General features: G+C 55.7%; 1 protein-coding gene across 10 annotated transcripts in view; it reads left to right on the top strand.

Annotated features, from left to right (window-relative positions):
• Window positions 1–1,388: 1,388 nt before the first annotated feature.
• Window positions 1,389–12,380, top strand: part of ZNF185 (zinc finger protein 185 with LIM domain) — a 58,999-nt gene continuing 48,007 nt past the window's right edge. For 2 of the 10 annotated variants that reach the window (XM_061408873.1, XM_061408872.1), the window contains exons 1-2: window positions 1,407–1,666; window positions 7,278–7,435. The gene's annotated coding sequence lies outside the window, so the exon portion shown is untranslated. Of the gene's footprint in view, window positions 1,667–7,277; window positions 7,436–12,380 lie in introns of all 10 variants that reach the window. The other 8 variants (XM_061408871.1, XM_061408870.1, XM_061408869.1 and 5 more) reach the window with 7 other exon arrangements.

Genomic DNA, 12,380 nt, shown 5'->3' on the forward strand with positions numbered 1-12,380 from the left:
AAGGTGACAGCCATTATGCTTGATTGATGCAGTCAGAGGGAACTGGGGAAGCAAGGACAAGGAAGTGATCTACTTGCCTGGGTGACCCGTGCAGTCAGGAGAGAATTTACAAACACTTGAGGAAAGTTTTGAACAATGACTAAGAGCTCACTAAGCAGACAAGGGGACAAAAGACATTCTAGGGAGTCTGAGCACCAGGAGTAAAAGTGTCAAGGAGACAGGATGTATTCAAAAATCGGAAGGAGGTGAGTGTGGCTGGAACACATTGAACCAAGGGAAGAGAGTGGCTGGGTCTGCAGCCAAATCATTGAGCCCCTTAAAGAGGTTGCCTTTTATCTTGAGAGCAATGGGAAGCCATCAAAGAGCTACAGGCAGCTTTGGAGCCATGTGCAAAGTCCTCGACTGACTTCTGTGTGGAGACTGGATGGGGAGGAAGGCAAGACCAGAGGCAGGGAAAACAATGAAGAGGCTTGGACTAGGGTGGCGGCAGTGGGCGTGGAGAGAAGCAGATGGATTGGAGGACCCTTGGGACCTAGATTCAGCACTGTTTGTTGAAGGAGAACCCGTTGCTCCATGGTTTGGATGCTCTCATCCTCATAGACCATCTCCTTGCCAATTCTGTGTGGTCTCTTGGAGAGAGAAGCCCCACAGGTAAGGGTAGGGGCTTCTTCTGACACTCAGTCCATCCTAGCCCCTAGCCCAGTGCCTTCACTGTCACCAGTACTCAGCAAGCATAACAATGACACAAGTACACAAAAAGCAGGAATGAATGAATGACACTCATGAAACCGCACTGGACCTCTGGATCTGGCTGTGTCCCCCCACGGAGTCTGCGGGGATGCCCTGGCTAGGCGGACAGGGTGTTCGCTGCAGTGCCTTTGGAACCCCAAGTTTCCCAGGAGGGTTTCCCAGCGTGAGAACTCAGGCGCCGCCGGGTAGTAGGCTCTCTGCCTTTCCTCTCCTTTCCAGCCTCCGGGACTTCCTGCATGATCTGAGCCGACAGCCCCCAGTCCCCCTCCCCACCCCTGTCTGGTATCTCCATCTGTAAAATGGATCTAGGAACAGTAGCTCTCCACAGAATGAACCCGCAGCATCTGCGCAAGTCATCGCCCCGATCCGGGGCCAGATCGGGCCGGGAGCGGGCTGGGGCGCAACTGGGCAGCCCGGCCCCATCACGTGGCGGCGGCCTCCCAACTCGGGGGCCGCGAGTGCGGAGGAATTTGCCTGGAAGTTTTCCACCGCGGCCGAGCCTTCGGGAGCTAGCTCTGGGCTCGGTGCGGGGAGCCCCGGCCTTGATTTCTCCAGCGGCCCCGGGTTGGGGGGTGGTGGGGGGGGGGCGAGAAGTTGCCTGTGGGCCGAGGACCCTGGCGGGGGAATGTCCGGAATGTGCCAGGCGCATCTACCTACCCCAGGAGAGGGCAGAGGAAGGGGGCCGGCCGAGAGGAGGGGCGAGGGGCGAGGCTCTGGGCGCAGGAGAAAACCTGTTTGTTCTCCTGAGGGCGGAGCCCAGTCCGCGCCTCCTCGCCGGCCCGCTTGCTCCCCACCGCGTCCCGCGCCCCGCGTCCTCTCCCCAGCCCGGCCAGGCCGGCGCTGCCCACCGGAGGGAGCCCGCGCCCCGAGCCCGCCGGACCCTACGCCCGTCCCGCGAGCCAGGCACCTGTGCCAGGTAGGGCTGTCGAGTCGCCGTCCGCCGTCGACGCGGCCGGCAGAGTCCGTGGTGGAGGGAAACTCGGGCAGAGCCCAGCCGGGTGACAGCGACGACTTGGGGCCTCAGTTTCCCCATCCATAATCTTCACTCTCTCTAAGGGATTCTGCCGGCTGAGGGACGATACTTAGTTTTCTGATTTCGCTGTGAGTGAAGAGACTAAGAAGACAGGCACCTAAGGCTGGCCTGGCCCACCCTCTTTCTGCTAGAGAGGGTGTGATTGTTAGTAAATGGCCTGGGGCCAGGGTGCTCTGCGAGTTGATTGCAGGCCGGGGGAATAAGGGAATCTGAGATCAGCTAGTTCTCCCTGTGTCCATTTTGTAGATGAGAAAACCAAGACCCAGAGTCTGGCTCACCCTGATGCCCAGACCAGGAGGCTCACCGGTTACTTGTGATGAGTGTGTGCTGGGCACCAGGCAGTCTCCTGAAGGGCCACTGGGAAGGTAGCTGCTCAGACCTAAGGCGCCGAATCAAGCGCCGCTGGGTGTTATCAACAGGATCTGCCATGAGCAGGCTCTGTGGCTGGATTGTTTCGGGGGCAAGGGAGCCAAAAGCCTTGTCCTCTTTGGAAAGGCACAGTGATACCTCTGCCTTGGAAAGAGACTAAAAACTCAACTCCTCTGCCTACTCTGCTACTTCTGAGCAGGGGGTGTCCAAGAGGGTAAGATGCCTGGTTGCCTCCCACCCAGGGCTGCTGGGGGCTCACATGAGGTCAGTGGTAAGTGTGCCAGGGCTTTGCAATAGGAATTGTGCTCACGCTGAGCCATTTGCACTTGGTCTTCACACTGTGGAAGGCCACATAGCCACATCTCAGGACCACTCAGCAAACCCTGAGAGAGAGCCCCTCACAACCCACCCAGAGGTGGTCCAGACCCCTGGCACCTGGACCCAGTCCCACCTGGGCCTCATGGCCTTGTGGACTTCTGATCGTGGTACCTGGCTGGGAACAGAAAACAGGGCCCCATGGGCCAACAGGCCTGGACAGTTGGGAGGAGCTCTGCATTCCCACTCGTCATTACCAGCTCACTTAGAGCTGTGGTGGAAGGTGGGGGTGGAATAGTGCCCTACCTTCCCAGGGTCTCCACTGCCGCATCTGAAAAATCAGGGGCAGCTCAGAGACTAGTTCAGAGGCCCTGCTTACTACTTCAAAGGAAGGGGCCAGGACATAGATGCATAGACCAGGAGCCAGCCTGCAGGTTGGCCCTGGCACTTGTGCTGTTCACCTCATCACCCCGGACCACCCCAGGATAGGAAGGAGCAGAACCATCTCACCTACCCTACCCTCACTGTCCATCAGTTCCCAGACCTAGCCCTTGTGCCTTCAGAAGCCAGGACCTTGCTGGGGCCTCTGTATTCAACCGGGGGAGCTGATGTGAGGCGCCAAGCACAGGGCCAGGCACATAGCAAGTGCTCAGATCTGTTCGTTTGTACCCTCTGGACACATACAACTCAGTGACAGAGGTGGACCACGACCACACTGAGGGCTGCCGCCCTGAGTAGCATTACCACCAGGGGCTGTGGGAGCCTGGGATAGGGGAGCAGGCCTGGCTGGGAGGATCAGAAAATACTTCCTGGAGGAGGAGGACTTGGAAGCAGCAGAAGGAGCTCAGGAACTGCCCAGTCAAGGCCTGCGCATTCTTTGAAATTGTCCACCTCCCTTCCTTCTCAACTTGAGCCAAATTCCAGACTGAGTGCCCCAACCTGAGGGCACTGATCCCAGGAGCAGCCAGTGCTTCACCTCGGCCTCCAGCCTGCTTTGTGCTTCTGCTTAGCACCCCTGTGGCCTAGGATTCAGTGGGACAGAGAGTCTAGGCCCCCAGCAGTGGGCCTGGGACCTGCCCATGGTAGGCATCGGCACCTGGTCCCCGAACTGCCCTCAGTTGATGCCAAGAAAAATTTCAAATCTGGCCCAATGCTCTCTGGAAGCTGGAAGCCTGCTGTCTCCCTTCTCCACTCAGCCTCCATGGCTGACTGATCCCTTTGGACTGGATCTTGCTTCAGGCCACAGCCCATAAGGTGCCAGCTCATGCATAATACCCGCTTGCTTTCTGCTTGCTGAATGAGGCTGCCCCAACTGCCAGCCCCTGCCCCTGGCATCAGACAGGAGTGTGGTTGAGGGAGAGGAGAGCTGCTTTCCATGGTTCCAGAGTCCTGAGCAGCAACCCATATGGTGCCCCAGGTCTTTGGGTCCTGAAGTTTGGGATCCATCAGGGATTCTTCATTCCTTCCTGCTGCACTTGCAGAGAGCTGACCTATGCCAGGACAAGGGCAGCCACCCAGAGACCTGCGTGCCTGAAAGTGACCCTCAAAAGAGGTTGACTGGTGGTCATAGGGTGTGTGATGGGACACGCAGGCACCTTTACAGTCGAGTGGTAGGAAAGCGGCTGGGAGACCAGACAGGGTTAAGACCCCAGCTTGGACACAGTATAGTTGTGCAAACCTGAGCACATCATGAAAGCTCTGGAGGCCCCGTGTCACCTGTCCAGAAGGGAGGCTGAAGCCAGGAGCACTGTGCTTTCAGAGCTGTCAGTGGAGCCAGGGTCACCATATCCTCCTCCAGGAGCCATGGTCACCAGGAGTGAGGTTGAGGCCAGGTTGGAAGGGATATGGCTTCTCCACCCGAGGAGAAACCATTTTAAAATCCCTGCTAGTCTGTGCCAACGATGCACATATTGTGTGCACCCACAGTTAAGTGATTTGCCACAGTACACTTCATTCTTGGTCATTTCTGGATGCCTACTAACTAGCATCTGATTTGCTTTCTTTGACGATTTTCACTCGAGTTTTTAACTTTTATCTTGGAGTAATCAAAAGCTCACAGAAAAGTGGTAAGAATGGTACCAAGACCACCCCCTATCTGGATCCCCCACTGTGAACATTTCTGGTCATTTTCTTCAGGAAGGGGGACGCTGATGTGGGAGCAGTTGTGTGACTGTCACCTTCCAGGGGCCACAGCAGGGCCAGGAGGTGGGACCGGCTGGACAATGAAAGGACCAGTGGCCCAGGGGGTGTCATTCTCAAACTCTATAAGGAATTAGGGGAGCCGGAACCTACAACTTAAGCACACGTCCTGGGAGACCTAGATGCCAGAGGGACCTAGAGGCCACTTTTCCTGTGGGGAGGGTGCTCACAACCCACTGCAAGAGGTGGTGGCAGCCAAGGTGGCTCTGTGGCCACAGCCTGGGTCTGAGAGGAGGCCTGGCCTCTGGGAGCAATGGTGTGTAGGCCCCCCACCACTGCTGCTTGTTGTCCCTGGCAGTCCCTGGCTGCATCGTGGGTGCACCGCGGGTGCTCTGTGTGGCCCCTTGATCTGGTCCCTGGGATTGTTGGCTCAGCACACGACTTTCTGATGACTCGGTCAGTTTCCCACTGAGCAGGCCTGAGGATTCCTACCACCAGAACAGGTATCCCGGGTACAAATGCTCATATCAGGCAGGGCCTGGTTTAAGATTGAACTAAAACAAAATGCAAAACCAGGACTTGCCTCATTACTTCTGCCCAGCGAGCTCCTACTCATTCTTTCATTTTTTTCAGAAAGACCCGAGCCAAAGGCACCTTCTAGGGAAACGCAGTGCTGTTCTAGGCCCCTGTCTGTCTGCCCGGCACTGGGTCAGGCTTCAACTTTCTGAATAAGCCTTATGGGATAAATGAAAATGTGGCCGTAAATGAAAATTTGGGAAGTCAGGATCTGCAGTGGACAAGAGTGAGGAAGGAGGGGGCTGGGAAGTCAGATGACAGCCTCACTCGTGATCTCCATGACCAGGGGCAACTGGAGAGGACTTCCCTGTCACTGTACCTGCTCTAGCAGAGGCTGAATGGGTGGCAGGAGTAAGGGTGCAGGGGTGTTCCTGGGGTGGAAAGAGTTTGTTGGGGTGGAAGTGGGCTCTGATGACCCCTGGGTCCCTTTCAACTCCCTTGACTGTCCTTGGGCCCCACTGGAATGAACTGAAGACCACCTTGGTTCCAGGCTGCAGAGACACCTGGAGTGTGTGCTGGGAGGCTCAGCAGGGGAGGTGGCCACACTGAGGTAGCTCTTGTCAGTGGCTCTGGCAAAGGGTCCCCGGCATGTTGGTTCTGCCCAGCCCCCTGGCCTCCACAGAGACATCTCAGAGGGTCCTGCCCAGAAGCCCTTGCTGGTCCTTGATGCCAAGCCACCTCTTCAATAGCCCAGTTGCCCAGAGCAGTTGCTTATATCCAGCCTGCTGAGAGCTAGAAAGTGAAAGTGAAAGTGAAGTCGCTCAGTCATGTCCGACTCTTTGCCACCCCATGGACCATAGCCTATCAGGCTCCTCCGTCCATGGGATTTTCCAGGTAAGAGTGCTGGAGTGGATTGCCATTTCCTTCTCCAGGGGATCTTCCTGACCCAGGAATCGAACCCAGGTCTCCCGCATTGCAGGCAGACGTTTTACCATCTGAGCCACCAGGGAAGTCCCTGAGAGCTAGAAAAGGGGCACAAAAGTGATGGGTGGCCAGGTGGTTGTGTCCTACTGGGGCTTGAACTCCCCACCTCCTGGAGGGAGCTGGCCAGCCTCAGACATCTGCCTCCCCGGGCCCTTCTGGTGCTGACGCCAAGAAGTCTATATTCTGGTGTGTTGAGGGGTGGAATGAGGGGAGGTAAAATTCCAGACTTTCATGCAGAAGTCATTTACCTGTAAAGCACATTTACAAATATTCCCCCCAGTCCATGCATTTTTTTTCCATATTACATTTTCCCCCTCTGCAACCCAAGTCTTCTCCAGCTCTTTTCCACGTGATGTGCTTCCTTCCTGCCACTCCTTGGCTTCCAGGCATGAGGCCTAGGATGGGAGCATCATGGGCCGGCAAGGCACTCTGCTCTGCTGCTCGCACAGGGCAAAGAGGCTGGCCAGGGCTCCTGGGAGCTGTGTGCTGCTTAGCCGACTGAGGGGCTTGGACATGACCCAGCTGCTCAGCCATCAATCTGGAAGGCCTCTGAGGGGCCCCTTCCCCCTGAACTGCTGCTGAGAATCTCTGGATCCCAGGAACCCTTGGAGGAAAACAACCTTTCTGCTGACTGTCCTCTTGCCAGCTCCCGGGACCGGGAATCAGGATGTCCTCGTTCCTGAGAGCTGGTCTCGGGAGACTGTCTCACAAATGGGATGTTTGATCATTCCACCCCTTTTGGCTTGGAGAATCAGGTCAGCTGACCCAGTGGCGGCTTAAGTTGACCGGGGTCCAAACTTCGATACTCAGCCAAGCTTGTGCGTTGAGAAAAGGACCGGATGAGGATAACCAAACAGGGATCCCCAGCCCCCTTCCTGCTCCCTTCCACATCCTGCCTGGGGCCTCAGCATTGTTTGTCTGGGTGCAGGTCCTCGCTAGGGTGCTGGGCCTTTGACCTCTAGGGATGCTGCCAAGGAAGAATGGGAGGCTATGGCCCTGGTTATGAGCTTCACTGAAACCGGTGCCGTCCCCTCATGGACAGGCGCAGGGGTCTGGGAGTGCTTTGAGACCCGGGCTTCATCCTCAGCCAGACAGGGTAAGAGATGGGTCTAGTGATTTTTTCTGACACCATGGGACTTGGACTCTGTGTCTCTTGCTCCTTCCTTTGCAGGTGAGTTGGAAGAGAGCAGGTGTGCCTCTGCTGTGAAGTCAGCGTCCTGTCAGCTTCTGTTTCTGCTGCTCCTCCCTTCAGGCTCAGGGCTGCTGGGCCGCCTGCAGAGGGAAGCTCGCTAAGGAAGCCCCTTGGCTAGAGGCAGGGCTCTCCAGCAGGTGGGCTTTGACTACCTTGTTGTCACCTGTCCCCTGGGACACATCATTACCCTGAAGGACCTTGAGAGGGGTCTCTCACAGGCATTCATACACAAAGGTGAATCCTCATCTTAAAGCTCGGAGGCATTTGCTTTAAACACAGCCAAAGAGGACCCAGCTGTCTCTTATGGGAGGTGGCTATAAGGCACAGGGACTTTTCTTTGAGCCTGTTCCCCAATGCTGGGACCCCTGGAGGCTCTTATTCATGGAGTACATGAGTACCAGCCCCACCCCTGGGCCCATATCCCCCATCGGCAGGGCCAGTCTTCTGGTGTGTTGAGCTGTTGCACAGCCTCAAGGATCATGCACAGGTGTCCTCCCCACCTCCCTATCTCCCCTTCTCACTGAGGGTGGCGGCCCCCAGGTTGAATTCAGCCAGGAGGTAGGCATGGAAGGACTCTGGTCAGGGGAGCTGACTGGATCCTCAAGCAGTTTGTCATAAGAGGGCCAGAGGAAACAGGTGTGACAGCTGGGGTCCTCCTTGCAGGTTTTGTTTCTCCATGGTTTAGTCACGACACCTTTATCCAATGGTGGGGGAGCCAGAGCCCCATAAAAATGCCCACAGACAGAGCTTTACTAAAACACTGCCTCAAGTTGGCCCAGCAACCATCCCCTGCACTGGGTGGCCCAAGGCCTCAGTGACTTCTTCCAGATGTCCCTGTCACATCTGTTTTCAGTCACTGGGCTTGGCTGCATGGGTCACGGTCAGCTATGCCCTATTGCCCTGTCCCACTGCTTCCTCACTCTTGATTTCTGAGCCATGCCTAACGTGTCTGCCCGGAGCTGAGCCAAGGACTCTGGTGCCAAGAGACTGCATTGTGTCTGATCCTTGCCAGCCAGAGATGGGGCCCTGCAAAAGGTCCATACACATGCGGAAACACAGCTGGACCTCCTGTCAGCTCCCTGGCTGCAGAGTGTCCCAACTCCTCTCTGGGAGGAAGGCCTGCCCCTCGCTCCCCTGCCAGTCGTGCACCCACTCATGCTTGCTCATGGTGGCCAGAGTCCAGCACATACACATGCAGAGAAGCCCCAACTCCTGTGCCCTCTGGCTGCAGCTCCTGGAAGGCAAGGCTGAAGGTGTTTTGTTCCTCTTCCCTCCCAGTTCACCTGGGAGGTCCCTGCCTGGTACCCAGCACCTGCCGCCCAGGGTGGGAGAAGGACAGTCACTCAGCCTGCTGTCGACCTTCATGTGAGCCCCACCGCCTTGCCCCCACCATGGTGTTCTTCCCATTGTCTGGAAGAAGGCAGCCCATCCTAGATGGGCCAGGGAGCACCAAGGAAGAGTGTGGGGGCAGCAACAGCACAGAGGGACCCCAGGGGGACATGAGGACTCCTGTGAGAGGCGCTGCCTGGGCTGAAGCTCAAGGCCTTTTGTCAAGGGTGGAGACACAGACGCCTGCTTGGGAGAGTGGGTAGACATGACATGGGGAGTCAGGCAGGTTGGTAATTCCAGAAAACTTTCCCCCAGTTAGTTTTCTCATCTTGGAGGCAGAGCGTGTGCCTGTGGGGTGACGGGGTGACCCTTCCTCCTGCTGTTTCTCTCTCCATCTCTGTCTCCTCATACATCAGCCAAGCACTGGTGTCCTTGTCTGCCAGCTCTCCAAGGTCCCTCCCTGCCACTAGTCTGCCTTCACCAGCTCCTCTGCCTCAGCTCTGACTGCACTCGCTGATGGCCTCAGATGCCTCTGGGCTCACTGTGCCTGGGACCACAGGCTCCGCATACCCCCCTCATTGGCTCTTCACTTTTCTCTATCCAGTCAAGGCCAGAAGCTCTTTTCCTGGGAGATTGCCAGGCGACCTTGCGAGGCTGCAGCAGCTGGGAGGAAGGTGGGGGGCAGCTACCCGCGTCAGAGAGAGCCTGTCCTGACTCTCTCAGCCAGCCATGCCAGGGACACTGCCCCAGCCTGCCCCAAGAGACAAGTGCAGGCAAATGGAAGAGGGAGGAAGAAGGGAGTAAAGGGCATGGAGGGTGGCCTGACTTGCTCAGGAGGACTTGCACTTAGTCCAGAGCTGCCCTGGGACAAGTCCGGATGTAGGGCCTTGGTTGGATTTAGCAAGGGAAAGGGTCCTGCCTAGTGGAACTGAGAGAGAGGATGAAAGGTGGTAGGGAAGCCACCCATTCCTTTGGTGGCCCAAGATAGGCACTTGGGCAGGGTGATGTGACACTTCCTAAGAAATGAGAAGCCATCTCCCTATCAAGGTAGATTCAGGCTGTCGTCCTGAAAAGGTGCACAGTGAGGACACCCATTAGCATCCAGATACCAAGCCATGGCATGGGATAGAGCTGGCACCAAATTACAGGGAGGGGCACATCATCTGGCTTGGGGGTGTCCTGCCACAGGTTTGGTGGCTCAGCACCACTTCACAGATGAGGCTCAGAGAGTGGGACTCATGGGCCAGGAGAGCCTAGAAGAGTTTGGAAGAAGCCCATGTGCCCAGAAAAGGAAGAAGACTTGAAGGCCTGATCAGGCGGGAATTCTGCCTTTTGAAGGTGGCTGGAGGTAGAGGCTTTGGGTGATGTGGCATCCATCTTGTCTTGTTCTCTACCTTCTGCATGGGGTAAGTCGGGAGGTGCATGGGTCTGCAGTTAGAACAGTTTCTTCCCATGTCTTCTTGAATTCAAGTGCAAGCCCTGGCCATGAGAGACCTTGGTGTGTTGGACATGGAAAGGGTAGAGGCTGGGGCTGCAGGGCGTTGGCTGCCCACTTTGGAGAGGATGCTGGGGTCTGGGGCTTGGAGTCAGTCATGAGGCTGAGAGGCCAGGCAGACACCATGTGCATGGCTGATCCAAGTTCTAGGTCTCCTCTGTGTAGCCAGAACCATACTGGTGCCTGGCCACCTGGACCCCAGGCTCTGTGATGTCGTACCTGGGGTCAGCAGGGCTACTGTGCAGCCACAGCTGGGTGCTTAGGTTCTAGCTGGGTCCACCACCCTCTGAAAGTGTTGGAAGTGTGGCCTGGAGCCACTTGCCCAACCTCCCCCAGCTGAGTTTGCTCATAGTGAAGCAGGAGGATGGCATACTTACTGCAGGCGGGTTGCCCCGGTGTCAGAGCCTGTGTCTGCAAAGTGTGCTCCTTCTGTCCTACTGTGTCCTTGTGGTTTTGAGCTTCTAGGAGTGTGTCTCCTGCCATGTGCATGTCTGACCTATCTGAGAACTCAACCCATAATGCAGACAGGGACAGCTTTGCAGGATGGGGTGTGGAAGATGATCATATACAGAGGAGTAAAATGGTTTTGTATACATTCTTTAGATGTCTCTTTTCCTGTGCATTTTTATATAAATATAGTTTAAGGAAATGAACACATCCTACAGATATTGTTTTAAAAGCTGCCTTTCACCTAATAATATATAGAAACCAATATACATGAAAGTTTGTTAAATATAGCATATATCAATATCATTTGTAATGGCTGCCTACTATTTGCTTGAACGGTAGATCATATGTTTAAAGACAACTATTGGGAATTTGTATTATCACCAAATTTTTGCCATCATGTTCAACACTGAGATGACACCCTCTTGTATACTGAGTTCTACTTATGTGCTTGTCTCCTTAAGAGAGGTTGCTATGAAGGGAATGGCTGGATCAATGGCCTTGCCCTCTCTGAGGCTTTCAGTACACAGTGAGACTTGTCCTCCAAAATGATGCCCTGACTGATCCGCCGGCCAACCCTGTTTGAGAGCCTTCCAGGAAAGAGCCCTCTTGAGTGGTCCACACCCAATCCTGCAAAGCTGCCCCTGTCTGCAGTATGGGTTGAGTTCTGAGATGGGTCAGACTAAGGGAAGGGATGGTAGGTCTGAGAGGAGAACTGGGTCAGAAGACTGGTGGTGATATTGTGTAAGTCAGGAGCATGACCCCTGCCAACCTCTAGTCCAGTGGCATAAATGGGGGCAGGGGGCAGGGGGTGGCAGGAGGGGACTGACCTGGCAAGGTCAGCTCCCAGGGATGCTGAGGCGTGTGGTCCACTTGGAGCACAGTGTTGACATTGAAGTGAGAAGAGTGACTGGGTCAGGGGAGTTTTCCCCCAGTCTTAGAGATGGTAGGGAGCCAGCAGAAGCTGAGTGAGAAGCGAGGGCTGATGTGGGCCAAGAAGAATCAGGGGGCAGTGAGTGCTGCCAGAAGAAAGCACAGATGGCAGCTGGTAGTGACTGTGGCCTGTGAACTGTAGGTGTGAGGGGAGTGGTAAAGTGGAGGGAGAAGCTAACTAACTGGGACACGGATTCAGACTTCAGGTGTGTGTCCATCTGGCTGGGACTCATCACCTAAAAGTCTCCGTGTCATAAAGAGCTGCCATCTTCAGTCCCATGAGAAGATTTTTCTTCCTGACTCAAATTTATAGTCCCATCAAAAAAGACTTTTGACTTCTGAGACGAAACATCCATCCTGGTCTTTGCTTGATGAGGTAGGACAAGAAACTGTGAAGATGGAGTCTGGAGCAGGACCTACCAAACTCTACTCCCTTGTCGTGGGCTCTTGTGAGTGCCCCTGCCACTTTGGCCTGGGAGTCCCTGGTGGCCCCTCTGCCTGTATCATTGGGCATGTGCCTGCACCTGCCCTGATTTGGGAAGTAAGTGGCTTGTTTGGTTCTGATTTGACAGAAAACTTCTAGGCAGCGTGACCAAGAGGCTTGTCAAGGGGAAACTGGTGAGTTTCCAACCAAGTAGTGGGAGGTCCTGAGCTGAGGCCCAGAAGAGGTAAGGGCCCACCCCCCGCAAGGCCTGTCAGTCAGTCACCAGCCTGAGACCAAGATCTCAGGCGGCTCAATGGGCTGCTCCAGGGGCTGCTGGGATGGGCCAGTGGGCATTGTGGTCCTAGGATCTCCTCTGGAGTGAGCTGTGACGTGGCAACCTTAGTGCAGGGCTAGGCATGCAGGGCTCCCACTCGCAGTGATGAGGTGCCGTTCC

Source organism: Bos javanicus, chromosome X (genome assembly GCF_032452875.1).
Source record: "Bos javanicus breed banteng chromosome X, ARS-OSU_banteng_1.0, whole genome shotgun sequence".
Taxonomy (NCBI): domain Eukaryota; kingdom Metazoa; phylum Chordata; class Mammalia; order Artiodactyla; family Bovidae; genus Bos; species Bos javanicus.